Source organism: Nomascus leucogenys, chromosome 8, assembly GCF_006542625.1.
Source record: "Nomascus leucogenys isolate Asia chromosome 8, Asia_NLE_v1, whole genome shotgun sequence".
Classification (NCBI taxonomy): Eukaryota; Metazoa; Chordata; class Mammalia; order Primates; family Hylobatidae; genus Nomascus; species Nomascus leucogenys.
The window spans coordinates 93,721,504-93,744,643 of NC_044388.1; positions in this window are offsets into that span (position 1 = coordinate 93,721,504).

The window sequence follows — 23,140 nt, forward strand, 5'->3', positions numbered from 1 at the left end:
ATTAGTTAGTGGACAGATCAAAGAAAACTAACCTGAAATATTCTAATCCAAAAAAGTTTGTAGGTAGACTTTCTCCTCACTAACTCCTTGAAAGCATTAGAATATGCTCTTCTAAGGCTTGTATTCATTTGTTGGGTTTTCAGAGCAAGGTATACAGCCACATAATGGCATTGTAAGTCATGGCTCATTATGGGTGAGTCACATGTGCATATTGGAGAAGGACATAGGGGGTTGCAAGGTGATGAATAGGTAGGGTTTGCAGTCAGCCATTTCTGCCCTTGCCACATATCTGTTATAAGGACTTGAGAAGTCATTTAATCTTGCATGGCTTTATTTTCCTTGTAAATGGGAGCACTAATACCTACCTTATAAGCAGTTGGAAAGAGGATAAATGTGTAAAATTCTTATTGCACTATTTATCACAAAATAAGTATTTAAGCATCCTAGTTATCATGATGATTCATACCTAACCCAGACTGGGAAGAGATCTAGCCCCATCTTGACTCTGACACTTGGTATCTTTTGGATCTTGGGAAAGACAATTTATTTCTTCAAGTTTATTTTTCTTTCTCTGGATGATGAAAATATTAATAACTTTCCTTAGGAGTTAGTGAGGGGATTTTCCTTTATTTATACATTTATTTTATATACCCATGTCAAACTCCTCTTATGCATCAGGATATGTTCTAGCTCCTGGAGAATCAGTAATGAACAAGGGTGGCATAATACATGTGAAGTGTCTGGGAGATCGTAGGAACTTAAATGCAAGCTAACCTTATTGCACTAATAATCACAGCAGATCTGCTATTACCATTCAGTCAAACTGGGTTATAAAATAATTAATATTAATATTATCTACTCAAAATTACTGTTTCACCCACCAGACATATTTATCCTCTTGTGCATTTGTGATTTTAATACACTGGCAGTCTCAACAGCCTATCCCAGGTTACTGAGACGACCAAGATAAAACATTAGAATTTCCACACATTTGCATGTATTCCGTCTTCCATGGTACCTTGCATTTGACCTCCTCCAGCCTCTGAATTTCTATTTAATAAGAAGCTGAGTGGAAAATCAGAACTTCACCCCTGGAAATCCATTTGCTTCTGCCTGTGTTTACAAAACTGATGACGCCTTGCAACAAACTCGATCTTCTTACTGACTTCTAGTCACAGTGTATTTGGGGGATTAACAATGATAATTTGGTTCTAAGCCCTATTCTCTTGATTTAAACAGTTGCACCAACAACTGTGAACTTCATTTCTTTCCTAGGTCTGTCTACCTCCTGATGTACTACACCTGTGAAATAGGTCTTGAGAAGTACCTTACTAGGCATTGGGGTGATATACTGCTTAAACAGGAGAGGTCTGTCCTAGTTGCTTATGAATGCCTGAATTCCTTAGCTGAGTTCTGAAGCCACCACAGATCTGCTGTATACCCCTGTGGAGCTGACTTGGAAGCCGTGAGTTGCAGACATTGATTTGCTGACCCTTAATCTGGGTACAATCAAACAGAACACCCTGGTATGTGACTCATGCACTCACTTGGTTCAGCTAAGGACAATGACCTAAGTTCAGGTCACTTCCCCTGGCTCTAACACATCATACCCCAATTTACCCACAAAAGCAAGTGCTTCTAGGGCAGTGACTTTCAAACTAGGTTTCTGAGGAGGTAGCTTTGAGTTAGCCTGGGCAGAGGCAGGGGAAGGACTTCTTTGGGTCCCATGTGATCTTCTGTCTTAGGCAGAACAGTTTTGATTATATTTATTTGCTTTATATTTGGCTTCTCTTAAAAAGATCATTTAAAAAATTGTTCTTGGGCTCATTTATTTATTTATGTTTGGAAACAACCATTTAGGATATTGTTTTGCTCTTTTATCTTCTTAATCCTTCCCTTGCACTCTTAAATATGGTGACCCTAGGATTTCTCCATAGCTGTATTAGGCCATTCTCACACTGCAATAAGGAAATACCCGAGACAGGTCAATTTATAAAGGAAAGAGATATAACTGACTCACAGTTCTACATGGCTGGGGAGGCTTCAGGAAACTTACAATCGTGGTGGAAGGGGAAGCAAGGACCTTCTTCACATGGCAGCAGCAGAGAGAAGAGCTAGAAATAGCAGAGAAACTCCTTATAAAACCATCAGATCTTGTGAGAACTCACTCACCATTATGAAAACAGCATGGGGGAACCCACCCACCATGATACAATTGCCTCCCACAGGGTCTGTCCTGTGACACTTGGGGATTATGGGGATTACAATCCAAGATGAGATTTGGGTGGCAACACAACCAAATCATATCAATAGCTATTTGTTTTATTTCTCCTAACATAGGGTTGATGTGGAGGGTTGGCTTGTTAGGGGTGGATCAGGCCAGCAGATCTGAGTAGTGGGGGGAATACCTTGATACCAATCACTTGGATTTTTTCTTTTTTGTAACTGAAATTGGCAGGGGGTGTGGGATGGGAATTGCTATATGACAGACACCATAGTAGGCACTCACAATACAATATCACATCTAATATTTTACATTTTGTAGGTACATGTATAAGAGCCATGTCCTGTTTAAGGAAACTGAAGTGATAGAGCTTAAGCTATAGAAATGGCTCAGTTCACTTTGTGCTGCTATAACTAACACCACCACCTGGGTAAGTTATAAAGAACAGAATTTATTCCTCATAGTTCTGGAGGCTGGGAAGTTCAAGGTCAAGGTGCCGGCATCTGATGAGGACCTTCTTACTGCCTCATCACATGGTGGAAGGCAAAGGGAAAGAAAGAGCAAACCTACTTCCAGAGCCTCAAAGACATCATTATTCTGCTCCCTTTCCATCCAATAATGTAAATAGGCTGTGTCTTTTGTAAGAGTATTTTGGAAAACAATCTCCTAGAATGACTCAGCAAAAATCAGCCTTTTGAAACTTTGGTCATTCACTCATCTCTTTTCATCACCAACTCCGTCCAATTAGTTTTTGCATCCTAGGGATACTTCAACTCTCTCACTTGAGTGGTTTCAGTATTCAACTAACTGGGACCATGCCTCCTGTCTTGGCCACCACAAATTCATCCTGCATGCTATTATTAAATAAGATTTTCCAAAGATCTTTGTGTACTCTTCTCCTGAGACTCCTTCAATGACTCTCCATTACACACAAAATGAAATACAAGTTCTCTCACCTGGTATTTAATGTCCTCTATGACCTGGCCTCAGCCAATGTCTTCTGCCTTGTGTTTTAAATAATCATTACACAGTTACATTACAGCCATACCAGGGAAACAGAACTGATAAAATGTGTGTGTATGTGTGTGTGTGTGTGTGTGTGTGTGTACAGAGAAATATTTATTTTAAGAAATTGAATCATTGTGGGGCTGGTGAGTTTGCAATCTGGAGGGCAGGATAATAGGTGGGAGACTCAAGGAAGAGTTGATATTGTAGCCCTGTTTGGAAAGTCTACTTGGAAAATCTGGAAGCAGGATTTCCCCTTACTTAGGGGTCATCTGCCTTTTCCTCTTGAGGCCTTCAGCTGATTGGATGAGGCCCATCCACATTATGGAGGGTAATCTGCTTTACTCAAAGTCTACTGATTTAAATGTTAATCTCACCTAAAATTATCTTTATAATAACATGTAGATTAGCATTTTACCAATAATTTGGGTACCATGGCTGAGCCAAGTTGACAGGACATATAAAATTAACCATCATGTGAACATCCACACTTCTGGGCCTGGAATGACATTCCCACTGCCATAAGGTATTTCTAGATTGTCCAAATAAAACATATTTCCTTTATGGTTTTCCCTGCTACTCTTCGTATGTACAGCCAATGTAGTATTTTCCCTAGTTTGCCTTGTTTTGATCTAAACTGTGTATTACGGGCTTCTTACTCAGATCATGGGCAAGTTTCTATGGGCTACAGGTGTGCATCTCCAGAATGTTCACTGCAAGTGCATTACATTGGTCTGAACCTCCAAAAGTACACAAGAAATTAGTGTAGACTGATTTCTTTGTTTCTATAGAGGTAGTGAATTGCACTGGGTGTTGCTTGTAGGACAAGACTGGGCTGAAATTCTAGCCCTGATACTTACTGTGCAACTTCAGGCAAGTGACTTAACCTCTCTGTTCCTCACATCTATTCTCTCATTTTGATTATTGTGAGGAATAAATGCATTAATACATTTAAGCATCTTAGAACAGTGCTGGACATATAGTAAATGTTCAGTAAATATTAACTGATAATATTATCTTTATGGATATATCCTTCCAAATGTTGGAGTGGAGAATGGTGTTCTGCCTATTAAGAGTTCTCAAGATAAGAAATGCCCCTTATTTGGAATCTTAGACCCTAAGAGTGGACAAAGACTTTATTGCTGCTTAAGTGCTGAAGGTCATACATTCCTTGAAAATCCAGTGAAGGCTGTGTACAGGCACACCTCATTTTATTGCACTTCGTTTTATCGTGATTCACAGATTTTGCTTTTTTTTTTTTTATTTACAAATTCAAGGTTTGTGGCAATCCTGCATTGAATAAGCTTATGAGCACAATTTTTCCAACAGCATGATGTGCTTACAACCTTTCTCACTGTCATCATGTTTTAGCAATAAAATATTTTTAAATTAAGGTATGTACATTGTTTTTCAGACATGATGCTTTTTTTTAAGCAAATTCAAGGTGTGTGGCAATCCTGCATTGAATGAGCCTATGAGCACCATTTTTCCAACAGCATGATGTGTTTACTTCCTATCTCAGTGTAGTCATGTTTTAGCAATAAAGTATTTTTAAATTAAGGTATGTACATTGGTATTTCAGGCATGATGCTCTTGCACACTTAATAGACTATAGTATAGTGTCAACATAAGTTGTATATGCACTGGGTAACTAAAAAGTTTGTGTGACTTGCTTTATTGCAATATTTGCTTTATTGTCATTGTCTAGAACTGAACCCACAATGTCTCCAATGTATGCCTGTGCTCTTTCCCCAGAAAAATGCATGTGTATACATATAATTATTACACACAATTTTAAGAATTCACAGGGCATACCTCCCCATCCGTATACACTTTAGGGATACATGTTAAGAATCCACAGTGTTGGCTGGGCGAGGTGGCTCACGTCCATAATCCTAGCACTTTGGGAGGCCGAGGAGGGCAGATCACAAGGTCAGGAGATCGAGACCATCCTGGCCAACATGATAAAACCCTGTCTCTACTAAAAAAATACAAAAATTAGCTGGGCTTGGTGGGGCGTGCCTGTAATCCCAGCTACTCGGGAGGCTGAGGCAGGAGAATCACTTGAACCTGGTAGGTGGAGGTTGCAGTGAGCCAAGATCACACCACTGCACTCCAGCCTGGGAGACAGAGCGAGACTCTAGCACAGTGGTTGCCAATGTAATACTCAATGCTGAATGAATAAATTGAGTCGAAAATGTGCCTCTCACTAAGGACTTCACCCACATCCAAGGAACTGTTCTGAAATTGTTGGTCCTGCAATAGTAATGAGATAAAATAAAGATCCCTTCTCCAAAGAGCCATATTAAGAAAATGAAGAGACACAGACCAGACTCAAGAGAGGCAATGGGTTCTGGGAACCTAAAAGAAAAAATGTGCTCTTGGGCTCCACTGACCTGGAATCAAAGCCCAGCTCGCCCATGATATCTTCTGAAGAACATCTAGACTCTTAGAGATTTTGCTTCCTCGTTTGTCAAACATGAATGATACTTTCCTGGAAAAGGTTTTCCAAATGTTAAAGGAGAAAATACAAGAAGCACAGTGCCCAGAGTTAGTAGCAATGACATCAAACACAAGTCGTGGAAACAAGGATAAAAGTGATTTATGCTTTGTTCAGTCACTGCCAAGAGCATCAGAGATGCACAAATCCTTGTGTGCTTGTGATTGTTGAATGCAGCCCCACCAACCCCGAAAAATGGTAGGAACCCCCATGGGGTCTTTCTTTCTTTTCCTTTTTTTTTTTCTGGAGACAGAGTCTCACTCTGTTTCCTGGGCTGGAGTGCAGTGGCACATCTCGGCTCACTGCAACCTCCATCTCCTGGGTTCAAGCGATTCTTGTGCTTCAGCCTGCCCAGTAGCTGGGATTACACACATATGCACCACCATGCCCAGCTACCTTTTTTATTTTTAGTAGAGACAGAGTTTTGCCATATTGGCCAGGCTGGTCTCCAGCTCCTGACCTCAAGTGATCCTCCCGCCTGGGCCTCCCAAAGTGCTAGGATTACAGGCATGAGACACTATGCCTGGCCCCCATGGTCTTTCTTGGGAAGACTAACAGAGAGTATGTGTCAGGGGCTTATAGAGTATCTCATAAGGCACCACAGTTTGTAAAAATCAAAGCCCAGTTGTTTCAAAATCCTAACTACGTATTAGAATCACCTGGGAGCTTTAATGAAAAGCAGATTTACAGGCTTTCCTCAGATTCAGAATCTGCCTGTTAGTACTCTTTCAGCAAGAATATCAAATTGAGGCCGGGTGTGGTTGTTCACGCCTGTAATCCCAAACACCTTGGGAGGCTGAGGCAGGCAGATCATCTGAGGTCAGGAGTTCGAGACCAGCCTGGCCAACATGGTGAAACTCCGTCTCTACTAAAAATACAAAAATTAACTGGATGTGGTGGCAGGTGCCTGTAGTCCCAGCTACTCGGCAGATTGAGGCAGGCAGGAGAATCGCTTGACCCCAGGAGGTGGAGGTCGTAGTGAGCCAAAATCGCGCTGCTGCCCTACAACCTGGGAGACACAGAGTGATACTCAGTCTCAAAAAAAAAAAAAAAAAAGTATCAAATCGAGTCCATTACTACCCTGTGTTAACCTTATCCCTAAAGATCTTGTGAATTCTACATCTATGACTCTCCATGTGTTCCTTGTATGTACTTTATGGGCAGATGGGCTTCATATGTATGTCAGGAAGTAGGTGAGCCCTCAGAATATGGCAGTGGGTGGGGCAGTTTGGAAGCTTTAAGTCTGGTATTTAAGAGATGGCAAGTGGCATTCACTCATTCATTATTTAGTCAGTAAATAGACATTGTGTACCCTCATAGTGCCAGGCTTGTTTGAGAGACACAGAGAGGAATAAAGCACAGACACTTGTCTTCCATCACTAGTTTCTTAATAGAACAATACCTTTGGTACTTATATCCTGATCTTTCTAATTAGGCTGGGATACAGATGAGCATAAAGTGGGAGAGGAAGGTAACTGTGGGATTTATTAAACTATGGGACTCATCCATGGACGATACAAAAATCACTAAGTGCTTGCTACTTTTTATTTAGGCTGGAATTAGACAAGATTCAGTTTTAATGAAGAAAACCCTGAAAGAAGGGTTTGTGTCTTGTCGTTGCTGTTTTAAAATACTTTATTTAAAAAACAGTTAAACTCATAAATAAGATGCAAGAATATAAAGAACTTAAACAGTTATTAACATTTTATCACATTTGCTTCATCATTCTCTATATTACATACTGTCTTTTGGAACCATGTGAAAGCTACACACATCATACCTTTCATCCCTAAGTGCTTCAGCAATTGAAAGCAGGGGCTCTGAATGCTCAAAGTCTTGGGAAGTTTAAGAGCAGAAACAATTTTATGACATAAGGAAGAAAAAGAAAAGAAAAAATTGCTCCAAGAAATACAATGGCAAGAGATGGTTGAGATAAAGGTGTACTCAGTAGCTGTGGGCAAAAATGTTTGAAAAACTGCAGATGAAAAGAATGAAGTGATACACATAGCCAGACTTGATGAGAACAGAGGACACCAGCATCCCAAACCATGAGCCCTCATCGCTGGCAAGAGCAGGATTGACTCCATCCTTAAGTCTTAGGCATATAGTACCCCTTACGATGCTGTCTCTAGAGAGCATATCTATTTACATGTCACAAAAATAGGAATGCAAAATAATTTATTTGGGAATATGGAAAAGTTGACCTTTAAACCATCAAAGTAAAATAAAGAACACCTGAAGTGAATTAAAATGGCATCGCCTCCCAGAACTGTTTTCACCCAATTTATACCTTCATTTACCTACTGCAAATGTGCTAAATGAGAGCCAGTTACAGTACCCATTAAAGAGGGTCCTAAAGTAATTCTTTTAAATCGGTTCTAATGGCCTTAAAAAAAGATACCCACTGTATTTTAGAGAAGTAAGAATGGCAGGGAGAGAAATGTTAGTGCTACTTTTATCCACTTTGCTTTCTAGAGCAACTTCGACCTTTGGAAGGGGAGGGGGATGAGTAGGGTGTTGGTTACATCATCATAATTATGCAGAGCTCCTAGTGTAATTTTGAGAATTAAAGGAGATCATGTATGTGGAGCATCTATCGCAGGGATTGAAGCATAGATAATGAACAATATATGGCATTTTCCTTTTTTCTCTATTCAAACTGTAAAAAAAAAATAGAATATTCTTCATACAGACCCTAATGATCCATGAAGGAGGGATCTTCATGTCAAAAAAGGACTTGGAAACGGTAGCAAAGACCCAAGAGAAAACTTACTTACTCTTATTAAGAGAAAGATATTTGGGGAATTAATTACAGCACTTGAAATAAAGTTTAAGAAAGAATAGGGTGGTTTAGATTTCAAATGCATACAATATAATGGGGCTTTTATTTATAGAATGAATTTTCTCTTTGAAGCCTGATTTTTCCACCTCATTTTCCAGTATATAGTCTTTTAATTATTCTCTTAGGGGCAGTCATGAAGCCCTTTTCACAAAATCCCCCAAATTATGTCCAAAATTTAATGCAGTACTTGGCACATAGCAGATGCTTAGTAAATATTGATGAGAAATTATTGCTAGATTATACAGAGAGGGTTTTCGTAAGTGTGCAGCAGCTTACGAGGCAGGAAATAGAATGTCTATGCTCACTACTGATTTAGGCATGAAAACAGGGAAGGCTTTGTGAATTAAAGAGATAATTTTTTTATACAAACATTTTTTCAATCGGTCTATAATTTTTATCTTTTGTATCAACTCATATTTGCTAAATATCTACCATGTACTAGGCACTGTACTGGCTGCTAGGGGTAGGTTTATGGGATTTGTGGAAAGAAAACGGTAGTTAAGCCTTGGTCTGGCTTTTTTTTGTGTGAGACCGAGTCTCACTCTGTCGCCCAGGCTGGAGTGCAGTGGCATGATCTTGGTTTACAGCAACCTCCTCCTCCCAGGTTCAAGCGATTCTCATGCCTCAGCCTCCCGAGTAGCTGGGACTGCAAGCGTGACCCATCACGCCTGGCTAATTTTTGGATTTTTAGTAGAGGCGCAGTTTCACCATGTCGGCCAGGCTGTTCTCAAACTTCTAACATCAGGTAATCCACCCGCTTCGGCCTCCCAAGATCTGGCTTTAATGAGAATGAGGAGGTGTAATTGTAATATACATGAATAGCTTGATGTAGGTAAACAAGACAAAACCAAATGTGAGAGAGGCTGGGATGTATTAGCCATGAGGAGCAGGGATGTTTCATATGACCTTTCACTCTCATTTATTCCAAAAGTGTATGCATGTTTTCTGATTATAAAATCATATTAAATCACTGTAAATAATTCAAACAATATATCTTAAACTATGTGATGGGTCCACATGTACCTATCACAATTTTTCTTTATTATTTCAAAATTATACTTATAGATTATATATATACTTTGTATTCTGATGTATTTAATTTTTTTAAGTTTTAGAAAAAGAATTCAAACAATTTAGAAAAGTACAGGGAAGAAATTCTGTCAATCACCTAAATGCCAATTGTTAATACTATGTTGAAAATCCTCTGAAAATCTATTGTTTCTTATGGGCGCTCTTGTACTTCGCCATTTCTTTCACTGCACTTAAACACATACGCACACACACACACGCACACATACACACACATGCGCACAAACACACACACACAGAACATTTTGTATAAATGAGATCATACTGTCCATGCTTCCTGTGGTCTGCTTTTTATACTTGACAAGATATTATCTCTCTATGTCAATAAATATAGAAGCCTAGTATCCTTTTAATGAACACTCACTTTCTCCCTGTATGAGCAAAGATTGTGCTTTAATTAATATGTGCCATAGGATGGATATCTAAATTGTTTTCACATGTTCATGTGTGTATATGTACATGTGTGTGCATGTGTGTGAATGCATATTTTAATTTTTTTTATTATACTTTAGGTTTTAGGGTACATGTGTACAATGTGCAGGTTTGTTACATATGTATCCATGTGTCATGTTGATTTCCTGCACCCATTAACTCGTCATTTAGCATTAGGTATTTCTCCTAATGCTCATATTTTAATTTTCTAAAGAATGTTATGATGAATATTATAGCATAGATATCTTTGGAACTTGGCTATGAGTCATCATAGGATTAATTTCCAGAAGAAAGTTTGCTCTGTTTTTATTTTCTCCTCTTTTAGAAATAATACTTTTTCTATTTTGTATGTTTTTATTTTTCCTAAGAAAAGGACACTCTAGACCCAGCAATGGGTGATAACATACAATTTGACTTGTTTGAGATATATTCAACTTCGTAATTTGTTACTGTGGTTTTCATGAATTAAATTTTGTGATTGCTTTTCTTTACATAAAAACCAAATATTTGCAGTGCCATTAGTTGAAATTAATGTAAACAAATTTTTAATTTTCATGAAGTTGATGTTTCTTACATTTTTCTTAAAGTAAACATAAAATTTTGCAGATCTCAACTTACTCCATTTGTTTTCAGAGAGATTTAGCAATTATTACTTGGAACTAGGGAAAGAGATGGCTCCTTTACAAGGACAATTTTGATTTGGTAGAGAAGGTAAGGTTTATAAACTTATGCAATCCATGATTTTAGGCTCCATCCTTCCTGTGGTTTATTCTTGAATCACCCAGATTTACTTCAGGCCTCTTTCAAAGACCTCCTCTTACATAATCTCCCTTTTGTGTTTATTAAATGATTCAGGTCAAAACATTGACCAAGATGATTCAGGTCAAACAAGGATGTGTTATGTCCATGAGCCAAGCCCCATCTTCTCTTTCTTCCTCCACATTTTTGCCTAGAAATATCTATTGTGACCTAGGAAGATAAGGTATTCAAAGAATGCCCTGAAATGACTCATGACCCCTAAGAAATAAAAAGTCCTAATATATTTAAAATTGCAATACAAAAAGAAAAAAAAAGGGTCTGGTATACATTGGCATCAATGGAAAGACATTCAGGACAAAATAACTTTTGATTTGCTATTAGAAGGAAGAAAGAAAATATGGACATCTTTCTTTATTTGTAAAATCACCATGGATATCTTAGAGCATTGTTAGAATGATTATAACAAAATCATTCATTTGAAGCACAAAGTATATAAGCTACATTAGCTCCGTTCTACCCACTCTCCATTGATAGTGTGTTTATGATCATTAATAGCAGTTCTGTGACTTGAATTGTGTCCACCCCCCAGATTTATATGTTCAAGCCCTAACCCTTATGTGACAGTATTAGGAGGTAAGGCCTTTGGGAGATGATTAGGTTTAGACAAGGTCATGAGGGTGTGGCCTTCACAATGGGATGACTGCTCTTGTTAAGAAAAGTCACCCCAGAGCTTGCTCTCTGATTCTCTCTCTCTCCCCTCTATGTGAGGACACAGTGAGAACGTGGTTGCCCAAAATGCAAGCACAATGCCCTCCCCAGAAATCAATTATATTGGCACCTTGGCCTTGGAAAAAACTGTGAGAAAATACGTTTCTGTTATTTAAGATACCCAATTTATGATTTTTTTATGTGAGCTCGAGCTGATTAAGACAGTAGAAGTAGTATCTTAATTTCCAGCATCTGCTTCATCACTTTTTCTTCTTTTCTCCTCTGCCACTGCTTCCTCCTCCTCCTCCTCCTCCTCCCTCCACTGCTCCTCCCCCTCCCCTCCCCCCTCTCCCATTTCTTCTTCTTCTTTCTTCTTCTTCTTCTTCTTCTTCTTCTTCTTCTTCTTCTTCTTCTTCTTCCTTCTTTCTTCTTCTTCTTCCTTCGTTTGTTTTCCCTCTTTTGCTTTTCTCCTTTTCTCCTTTTATTTCACTTTAATGAACGTTTTAGTTCTCATCACTGTTGTTTTTCTTCACTCATTTATTCTTTCATTCTTTTTACTTTTTTCTTATGACTTCATCATATTCACATTTGTTTCCTTTTTCCATATTTCTTTTTATCATTCTCATTCCCTTCATGTTTGTCTTTCTTGTGATTTAATTCCTTCTTCATCATTCTTTTCTCTTCCTCATTTTTTCTTTTCCTTTTCTCTCTTTCACTTCCTCTTTCTCTTCTTTGTCCTCTTTTTTTTTCTTTCTCTTCTTCCATGTTTCCATATTTTTCCTCCTCTCCTGGCCCAGCCTATTTCACCATCCTCATTTACGTCTTCCTCATTTCTTGTCTCATCTGTTCTGTTTCTTGTGTCCAGAAGGAGCACCAGTGCTTCCCTTTAATCTTTTTTCTGCGAAGATGCCTCTAGGAGTGGATGTGTTGTATAAGCAAAGGTGCAAAACAGCAGGAAGACAGATGATGAGCAGCCTGCCCTCAGGAAAACTCTCAATATAAAGAAACAGCTCAATCCAACCTCTCTTCCCTGTCTTTTTTCTTCTTTATTTTTTTCTTTTTAATTAAAATGCCTGCATTTGAAACTTTTCTGCTTTCTTCAAAAAAGTTTTGCTGACATTCCTCAAGAGGAAAGATAATGGGCACAAGGTATTTTCCAGCCTAGCAATGAACATTAAAGAGAATGAAAAAAGACACGAATAACAAAAAGAAAGCCTAAATTTAATCACCATTGTCATTTTATCATTGCTATTATGAAAAATAACAGTCTATCATGTATTGAAGTTCTCTGTATGTGCCAGACACACACATCGTTTCATTTAATTTCCATGATATTCCTATGAATTAGACACAATTAGTATACCTGTTTTGCACAATGAAAATCTAGGCTCAGGGGAATAGAATTGGCCCAAGATTTGCATGCAGGGCCAGTTGGGGCTGGTTAGGACAGTGCCACTTTTATGGAGCTTCTAATATTTGTGAGGCAACATGATGTATTAAATCATGCAGACCTGGTTTAAATTCTGACTCCATCAGTTTCTAGTCCTAGACCACATATGCATTGTCTGAGTAAATTTTCACAATTATCTGTTAAGTTAATTATATTACCCCCATTTTACAGGTGGGGAACCTTAGGTTCAGGGGGCATAGGCAACTTGTCCAACATCATACAGCTGTAACTCCAAAATGTAAATGTTATGTACTACATTGAGGTAGATTTAAGGACTAATATAATTTCTTAGGCAAAGAAGGCAGAGGAAATTCTCCAGGGATGGAGGAGGGAGGCTGTAGTTGAAACACAAAAACAGGGAAGATATGAGCATGGTACTTATAGGACAGTGAAGATATGAGCATGGCACGTACAGGACAGTTAAGACACTGATCCTTCTGGCTCGTTCTTGCTTACAAACTTGTGTGATGACTTATCTTTGTAAATTGAAATTTCTTTATATTTAAAATGGATATTTCTAAATATAATAACACCTGTCCCTATAATTATTACATATATCAAATTTTACACAGCCAGAAAAAAGTAAAATGCAATATGTAAAATAAACACTAGCAAAATTTTTCCAAGTATTGTGGCAGACTTGCATCAATGAGATGAGATTGTATTTCTTTCTTGTTTTTTCTTCAATATTCTCCAAATTTTCTAGGGTGGTCATATGTTTTTACTTAATAATAAAAAATATTTTATAAAAGATATTCCCTGTTCAACTTTACTCATATGATTGTTTTAAGTGTACTTGAAAAAATGTGATAGATGTCACATAAGTGTAAGTTATTGATACTGATATGATTCTCCTCCTCTTAGTCAACTTTAGTCATGAAAAATACTGAAATACACTGTGACTTATCAATTTTTATTCCAAGTACTTAATATTATATTTTAATTTTTTGATAATTCATAATCACACCTATAGCACATATATATGAAACTTTTTCATCTAAATTATAAAAACCACTTTCCCATACCTCTCTTTTGGCATGTATTGTGTGGAAGTAGTGAGAACTCACAAATAAAGAGGGTAGGACAGAATGTATTAAGGCAAGTCAGAGGGAACATTTTGGAAGCAATAAGATTCAAGCAGGATGTTCAAAACCATCTGCATGTGGTAAGGAATAAAATCATTGAGATAGAAATAATCAACATATATACAGTGATATAGTTTGACTGTGTCCCCACCCAAATCTCATCTTCTATTGTAATCCAAATTGTAATCCCCACATGTTAAGAGAGGGACCCAGTGGGAGGTGATTGGATCATGGCGGTGGTTTCCCCCATGCTGTTCTCATGATAGTGAATGAGTTCTCTAGAGATCTAGTTGTTTGGTAAGTGTCTGGCACTTCCCCCTTCAATCTCTCTCTCTCCTGCTGCCTTGCGAAGAAGGTGCTTGCTTCCTCTTTGCCTTCTGCCATGATTGTAAGTTTCCTGAGGCCTTCTCAGCCATGTGGAACTGTGAGTTAATTAAACCTTTTTTGTTCATAAGTTACTCAGTCTCAGGTAGTATCTTTATAGCAGTGTGTGAACGGATGAATACATACAGATAGGCTCTGAACGTGATTAATCAGAAGGGTGGGTTATAAAATTTAAGACATAAGGTTGGAATATTACAGAATACAGGAAAATCACCTGATGAAGCATTTATAGATCAGGAATGATCAATACAGTAGAAACAGTTGAATTCCTGGGGACCAAATACCCAATACCTAAGTTCACTCTCTACTTGATTTATTTAATGTCCACACAAGACACTGAAAATGAAAGATGGTCAAATATTTCAATATTTCAGAGGGGAGAAGAGAAGGATCTATCCTTTCCTAGATAAGCATACACTAGAAGATGATTGAGGACTTCTATATTCATTTTTTAACAATATATTTTCCAGTGATACTTAAATTCCAAAAGAGCTTGGAACAACCAGAAGTAAACCACCCTTAAAAAAAAAGAGTCTGTGCGTAAGCCAGTTCTTTTCCACCCAGGCTCTGATACAACTACTCAGGAGAATTTAGGGCAAATCCTTTAACTTCTTTCATCCTTAGTTATTTTTTAACATTAAAATTTAAGCATTACTACTTGTTCCTTTTTTTCCTTAGATAGTTCTTCTGGAGACTATATTATTTGAAGACTACTAAAGCACATTTAAAATAGAAATATGTTGTCTAGAATTACAGGTAGTAATTATATCTTCCAATTAAAAGGAATTAGAGGTGACTGTTTATTTCAAGCACATTCACAAACAAGCCATATTATAGGTCAAACAAACTTCTCTAGATTTGATATGTGATAGATGATGACGATGAAGTTAATAGCCAACTTTGGAGTTTTTACCATTTTCCAGGACTGTTCTAATTCCTTTACGTGTATGAACTACCTTTATCTTGCACCGAACCTTGTATTGGTGATACTACTCTTGTCATATTTGTAGGTGAGAAAGTAGAAGCATTAATAAGAAATTTGTCCAAGACCTCATACCCAGTAAGAGATGAATACAGAATCAGGATTCAAATCCAGGCAATCTGAATCTAGTGTTACAAGACTAACATTGAAAGAAAATGCGGAAATAACATTGAATACAAAGTCATTTTAAAGCTACTTTAAAATTTTTAATTAAGTATACTATACTTTAAATATTTCTTTGATAAAGATTTATCAGTTCATTGATAAATGAACTGGTTTATGTTCATTGACCATCATTAAAGACTTTGGAGACTTATAAATAAAACCTAGGGAAAGAAAATTGAAGGAGGAACATATATTTACCAAAGGTAAACAAGATTTGGAAGAGGAAGGAGTGGGGGCTAATGGAGATGATTAACATGCTCATGAACACATGAGAATTTATTAGCTAGCTATTGTTTCAATAATGATGCATAAAAAACCACCCCCAAATCTCAGTGGTCAACAATGAATATTTATTTCTCCCTCACAGTTATCCAGGTCAATTAGGAGGCTTTAGTTCAAGTTATGCGTTGATTTAGATTGGCTCCATCTCTTTTATTCTAGAATTTGTGTTTAAGGAACAGTGCATATAAGGGTGTATTCTTATGGTAAGGGCAGAAGTGCAACAGACAAAGCTAAACAACATAAGCCAGTGCAAAGCTTATGTTTGTTATGGTTTAATTTTCATTCATATACATTTTATTGGCCAAGCAAGTCACATGTCCAAACCCCAAGTTGTCAGAGTGAAAAACTATGATCCATCCTCAGCAAACAATGCAAATATTAAAGGGGAAAGGGGAAGGAAAACCATGTTCCAATAATACACTCAGGAAGTTCATCTGAAGTTTAAATAACTAAACCCTACTTAGTTAAAGGCAATGTAACTATCATTACTGGAGGATGTAAGAAAAATTTTGATAGGAGAAAATATTAAACTTAAGGGATAAACACATCACCACTGGATGGTACCCTTATTCCAGGACAGCTTTGTGAAGAATACATCTGTATTAGGATGGTCAGAAGAATAAATTTTTAATACAACATTTACAAGTTGAATTTTTATAACACAAGCTGTGAATACATTTTCATTTCTACTTCATTATGTTAAAATGTGTAAAGTAATTAAAACAGTGCCTCAAACTAAATAATGCTATGGGTGTTTGCTACAATGATGGATAATGATGGTGATGATGATGATGTCAAAGTTGTAGGGCATATTGCTTTTTGTATATTTCACTTCTCCTGAATTAACTCAGCCACAGGTTATGTAAGATAACCCAAAATCCTTATACCCCAGTGAAGGCACAATACCTTTTTTCAGGTTGCAGGTCCCAGGATCAAAAGACAAAAAGTAATATCTTCTGGTAATACCAGACATTTTTAGTAACAGGATTTTTCTCTAAAGAATTAAAAATAAGTTACAAAGAGGTTTTGGGGATTTAATGAGAAATGTGCAAGAAAGATTTGTTTCTTTTCCACCTACATTCAGTTTTAACTGCCAAGTATATATTGTGGTTGGGAATACTTTCTACATAAAGGAACAAAGTTTAGGAGACAAGTTGGTTCTTACGATATTGGCAAGAAATATGGCTAGGAATGACTCAGTCTGGGAAGGGTTCATTATGTGCAGCTACATAACAGATAATCTTCTAATTAATTTATTCAAGCAAGGTAATATCTTCAAAAATTGTGCAAATCTTAAAAATATTCAAATTAAGTAGTTAATGTCAAAAATATTTAGCCAAATATTTTTGTTCCTGAGAGAGCCACACATAGCAAGAAAAGAAAATACTTTTTTTAAAAAAACAAATAACTAATATCAAGTACCTAATAGCACTAGGGGAAAAAAAAAGAATTCTTGGGATAGTAAGGGATCTATTCATCATGATATTCCCTTTCTATTTGGAATACTAAAGCAGAATTTGTTTGGAAAAAGAACACCCTTCCAACTCCCTATTATCATAGTTTGGGATTAAAGCCAGTATGATCTGTTCTTTATGAATGAGTCTAATCATAAAAGTATCCCAGAATCTGAGAATGTTTGCACTAGCAGCCCTTGATGACCAACCTGAGACGATGAGGTGAGAGAGTTTATGTTACTTTCTCAAGTTCACTGTTAGTGGGTAACCTGGCAGAGACAAATTACTCAGATGTTTTTGTGCTAAGCCCAGGGTTCAGTTTATATGGTTTTGTCTCTCAACTGCTTATCTTTGAGAAGAATTAGTTTATGTCATTGTTTTCCTTGTCAGCAGAATGGAAGCATTGGATTAGATCAGTGGCTTTGCCAAGATTTTTCCTTCCACTTAGTTACTGAGATCCACTTCTTTTCAGTCATTCGTCATAGGAAAATGTTTCTTCTCCATTTTTGATTATTTTGTGCAGCAAGTTCAAAGACTTACCAATCAAAGAAATCAAGGAAGGTATTGGATAGGAAAACTTTTGAGGGTTCCACATATAGCAGTTTCAACAATAATCAGATGTATTTCCTACTGGTCCTTTTTGCATTCAAGAATGATTATTTTTCTGAAAGTTCTCAGAGAGCTTAGCTTTGGAAGGCATTCTGTTTAGGAAAATGGAGTCATGTCCAGCCTGTTGCATTTAGATAAATGTGGCTAATGGACACCTTTTTAACAAGTGCTTTCTGGTACATAAATCAGCAATTTCAGGTTTGAATCTCAGGGATTCATAGTTGCCAAATATTCAACATTTGGCTCTCTTGATCTTTAGTATTAAACTTTTTTTGACTCCATCTTCTTTCTTTCAGCCACTGTTTTCATTATCTAAAAACGGACACTTAAAGAAATTAGTGATAATCAGTCTTTTCATAACGCTGAGAAAGGCCTGAGATATTGTCTGGTTTCACTTTCAAGAGTACTTAACTGCTCAAGACTGCCATATGAATAATTTCTCTGTTGCAAGTTTTTATCTTTAACTTTTTCCTGGTTTTCTCAATGCCACAAAGCCCTCTTAGTGACAGGTATTGGGAAAGACAAACTCTTTAGTCCTTCCTTCTTCCTTTAAGGACCAAAGACCATTTCACTTTTAATCATTTTATATATTGTCTCAACACTGCCTGCCTCTTTATTAACCACCTCTGTGAAATCTATTGCTATTAATCATCAAACACATGTCTGAGTATTACTGGCAATTATTTCTGAATGTTTGTTACCTGTTGGTTTTATTACTTATTTTCCTCCAGAAGAATAGATTGTTTCAGATTCATGACTCTGTTTTATGCGTATGTGTTTCTGTGTATGTTTATATTATTAAATGTAATATACATTACATTTTAATTTATATTTTAAATTTCATTATATATTAAAAGTAATGGCAAAAACTGCAATTACTTTTGCACCAACCTAATATTCTTACATTTTAAAATTTTTCTTTTAGATCCCAATTACCATTGCATGAGGTAAAACAATATTTCAACCAAGGATTACTAACACTTTGTTACCTATGAAAGTGCATTCTTCCTGTTGCATATGAAGGCAGAAAGTCAATTACAATCCATGATTTTCCTCCATTTCATGTTATATCTATTGCAACGATTTTTTGAAGTCTTCCATAAGCTCATTGATTTTATTCCTCCAGAAATAAGAAGAGTGTGCACCTTGGAGTTTGTTTTGTTTTATTTTAATTTATTAGATACGTGGGGAAATCAGAAATGACACCAAAATATGTAATCATTACTTTTTCAGTCCGTTTTTCTTTTCTTTTCTTGTTTTGTTCTTTTCTTTTCTTTCACTCTTTAGACACTAGAGATAACTTGTTCACTCTCTATTCTTCTAAGGGTAACTACACAACAGAAGGCTGTATACTCTCACTTTTGGTTGGGTTGGAGCAGAAATATAATTTCTGTGTCTTAAAGGTGTTTTACTCATAAATGGTGCTTGAAGTGTACTAAGCATAGAAGAATGAATGAAATAAATGCTCATTCTTCTCTGAGGAGGATATTTCACTATAGTGGAAGAGGGCCTATAATCAAAGAACTTTCAGAGATATGGTTAGGAGAAAAAAAGGGATGAAAAGAAAGAAACTTATATTTGTTGCATGTCTACATGTACAATTTTATTTAATCTTTCCAACAATAGCTCTTATGTGTAGGTTTCAACAAATCAGAGAATTTGCTCAAGGATGCTCAGATGGTAAGTAACAGAATTGGAATCTAATGTAGGTCTGCCTGAATTCAACATCTACTGCCTCAAGATAAGGTACTGTGTATAGAAAATGTATACATGTAAAAATTAAAAGAAACATAGAGAATGTTCTTCTAGTACTCAGAAAAGGAGTTTTGATACTTCTAGATGGGTTATTTAGAAAAAGCTTTATGGAATGACCTTGAAACTGGATAACAAGTAGAGTGAAAAGATCTAAGTAACTCCAGTTTATGCTCTTGTGTACACATGCACTGGAATTTTCTGAAAATTCTCTAGGCTTCAGTTTTCCATAGGAGTTTCTGAAGTCTATGGTTCCTTTTAGTATTAATTACTTAAGAGCAAGGAGCATAGTCTTCTGTGAAGATGTGTTGCCTTCTTGTTATTGAGATATTGCCTGGAATAGGTACTGTTAATGCATGCACACAGTTATGTAACCTACTTGTTATTCTAGGAGGATATTTTTTCTTTTCTTTGCTGAAGACCTCTACTATTGAATATTTGAAAGATGTTTAGTTTCCAAGATATTTCTATTACTAATTTATCCATTTAGTCAGTGTGGATTTATCGGGTGCATCCTTCCATACCTAGCACTGTCCTGTCTACTCTGGGATTTGCAGAAATGCACTATGGGAAATAATAGGCATGGTCCCATTTATCAAAGATCTTATAATTTACTCTGAGTTATAATGACTGCAGCTTATATTTATTGATTTTACTATGTGTCCAGAACAATTCTAAGCAGAGTTCTAGATTTGTTATCTCATTTAATCTCATACTCTATGAGGAAACTACTGTTCACTCTACAGAAGAAGGTCAGTCACAGAGAGGCTTACTAACATCACTGAAGCCACTTGGTTAGTAAGTGGAAAAGTGGTAATCCAAATTGCACAAGTGAGAAAAGTTGATAAAAGTATTTAGTACTGCTGCAAGATAACAGACATTACAAAAGAGAATCAGAAGAATACAGATGAAGGAGATTAAAAGATCAACTCAGGATGAGGAAGTGGAAGCCCGTTATCCTCACTGATGCAGTAAATAGTGTTAGAGCCTGAACTGGAACCAAGATTTAAGACCTTATTTTGTACAGTTGGCTGATTGTAGCACTTCACAAGCTGTGATATAATTTGCTAACCAGTGGTAGAATTAAGAAGTTCTGTGCGAATAGAAAATATCTCAAAAATCTCTGACCAAAAGTGTATACTTATCCGTTTCAGAGGAGATGAGAGATATATTATGAGTGGGCTTAGGAGTGGTGGGGTAGGTACCTTTATTTCTATTATTGAGGTTGAATACAACATTGAAACTTAGTTCAAATTTATTTTTTTCTCATTATTCGTCAGCAGACCATTCAAAGATATATTCCCTGAATTTGGTTTTTCACCTCTGTCATGATATAAACACTGTGGACTTTCCTTAAGCTGGCATTTTAGGTAGTAAGTACCTATTCAATTTCCATGAAAACAACATCAGTGTGAATCTGATGAATATCTATCTATTTAGTCCAGTCCTAAAATACTTTCACTTTTGCAGAGGCAGCACATAGGAATAGGACTCCAATTGGGAAAAACTTCAGAGTTAGTCATATACCTTGGGCTCTCTGTTTTACTTTTGAGCTAGCATTCTACAAAATAAAGCTTCTGGGTTTTTTTGTTTGTTTGTTTGTTTGTTTTTTTTTTTTGCTATTATCTGAGTTCTCTGTCCCAGGGTTCATTTTCTTACTTAGTCTGTTTCTCCATACATCTATCTGTTGGCATGGGGGAGGGGCAGTTAGTTAACTTAATAAAACAGTGTGAAAGGAAAAGGGAAGGTGATCACTTTCTAAAGTAACTGCACTGTTACTTTAACAGGTAAGCTCAGAGCTAAAATAGAAAATAAAAAATGTACATGTGAGTACAATAGAAGTCTGATTCTCACACCACAATCGAGGAAAAAAAGAGAGAAAGTGAGATGAATGGTTGGCAGGGCTTATTATGAGTCAATGAATGTGAAATCTTTCTCAAAATGAGTTGGTTGGTGGAGCTTATTATGAGTCAATAAATGGGCATTTTATCAATTGCAAATTACCATATGAACTTAAGGGAAGTAATGGGAATTTCCTGTAGGATAGGTGGGTAATTTAGGATGCAAATCCAGATTAGTAAAGTCCTTTTAAAAATCAGATAGTAGAGTGCAGAGCTTAGATTATGAGTCCCTATTTAAAGGTGGGGTAATAAAGTTCCTGAAAGATCTAGTGATGTGCCCACTCAAATCTCCTGACACTGGAGCTAGGGCCCTTTCTTCTAACCTCAATACCACCAGCCAAGTACACATCCAAGCTAAAGGGAATGCCCAACAGGGTGTGGTGGGGTGCATCATATAATTTCAGTCATGGTACAGCATCATTATTTGCTCTAGCCCCACCAGCAGTGGTCAACAAATAAAATTAGGGCTATAGACAACTCTAAGTTGTAATTTGAGGAAAAGAAAAATAAAGATAATAATATTTTACATATCTAGCACACACCTAGTGCGTACTAGGCTCCGTACTGGATGTTTTCTTAATACTTTTTATGTCATCCTTTGGAAAACCTCATAAAGACCGCAGTTTTATCCCAATTCTATAGATGGAAATAGAGTGGTGGGACAAAGTTACACAGTTGGCAAAATGTGAAGCAGAGATTCAAACTCAAAACTCAGTGCAGTTACTTTAGAAAGTGATCATTTCTAAAACATGCCCCATTTCAATTCTGCTATGATGCCTTCACTCGAGTGGAATATGAACATTGCACTGCTATATGAATGCTATATTAATTGTTGTCTAGTCCTCACCATTTATTTCTCTCACATTTAAACATTTGACCAAGGGTTATGGAACCTTTCCTAACTAGTTCTGGGAGGAATTATACTTAGGAGAACATTACAACTTCCTCCCTTTCTCCTTAGAAATACATTCTTCCTTCAGTCGGTAATGTCACATGACTTTTGAGCAAAGAAGAAACTCTAGGTGAAAATGTTTCCTAAGGTTAGACTTTGGATTTGATGAATCCACATCCCTTGAATATTCTTATAGGGTGTCTTCTCTTCTTGATGTCAGTGGGATTCTGAAATTTTATTGGCATTTCGCAGACATTGTGGCTGGCAAATTATTGTTTAGAAGTCTGGCTTAATTTGGGAGATTCCTTACTGTAAACCCAGGAGAGATGCATTCTGATATCTGGGGGAAGTCCAAAGTGTGCCAGTTTCCTTTGTATACTTAGATATTGAATTTTCAATCCCCCATGTAGAAATGTGATGCCTTTTGTTGTTGAATTATCTGTTATTGAACTTTTATGTGTTTGTATTTGGAGCTGATAACTTCTGACAAACTCTGCTTAAATGAAGATTATGTTTTGTGCAATGAAGAAATTCCCTTTCTCTCAGAATTATTCAGTCTACCTTCTCATTTTCTTTTTATCTTGTTCTTATGTCAACCATTTAATTGAGATGTTAAGGTCCCTCA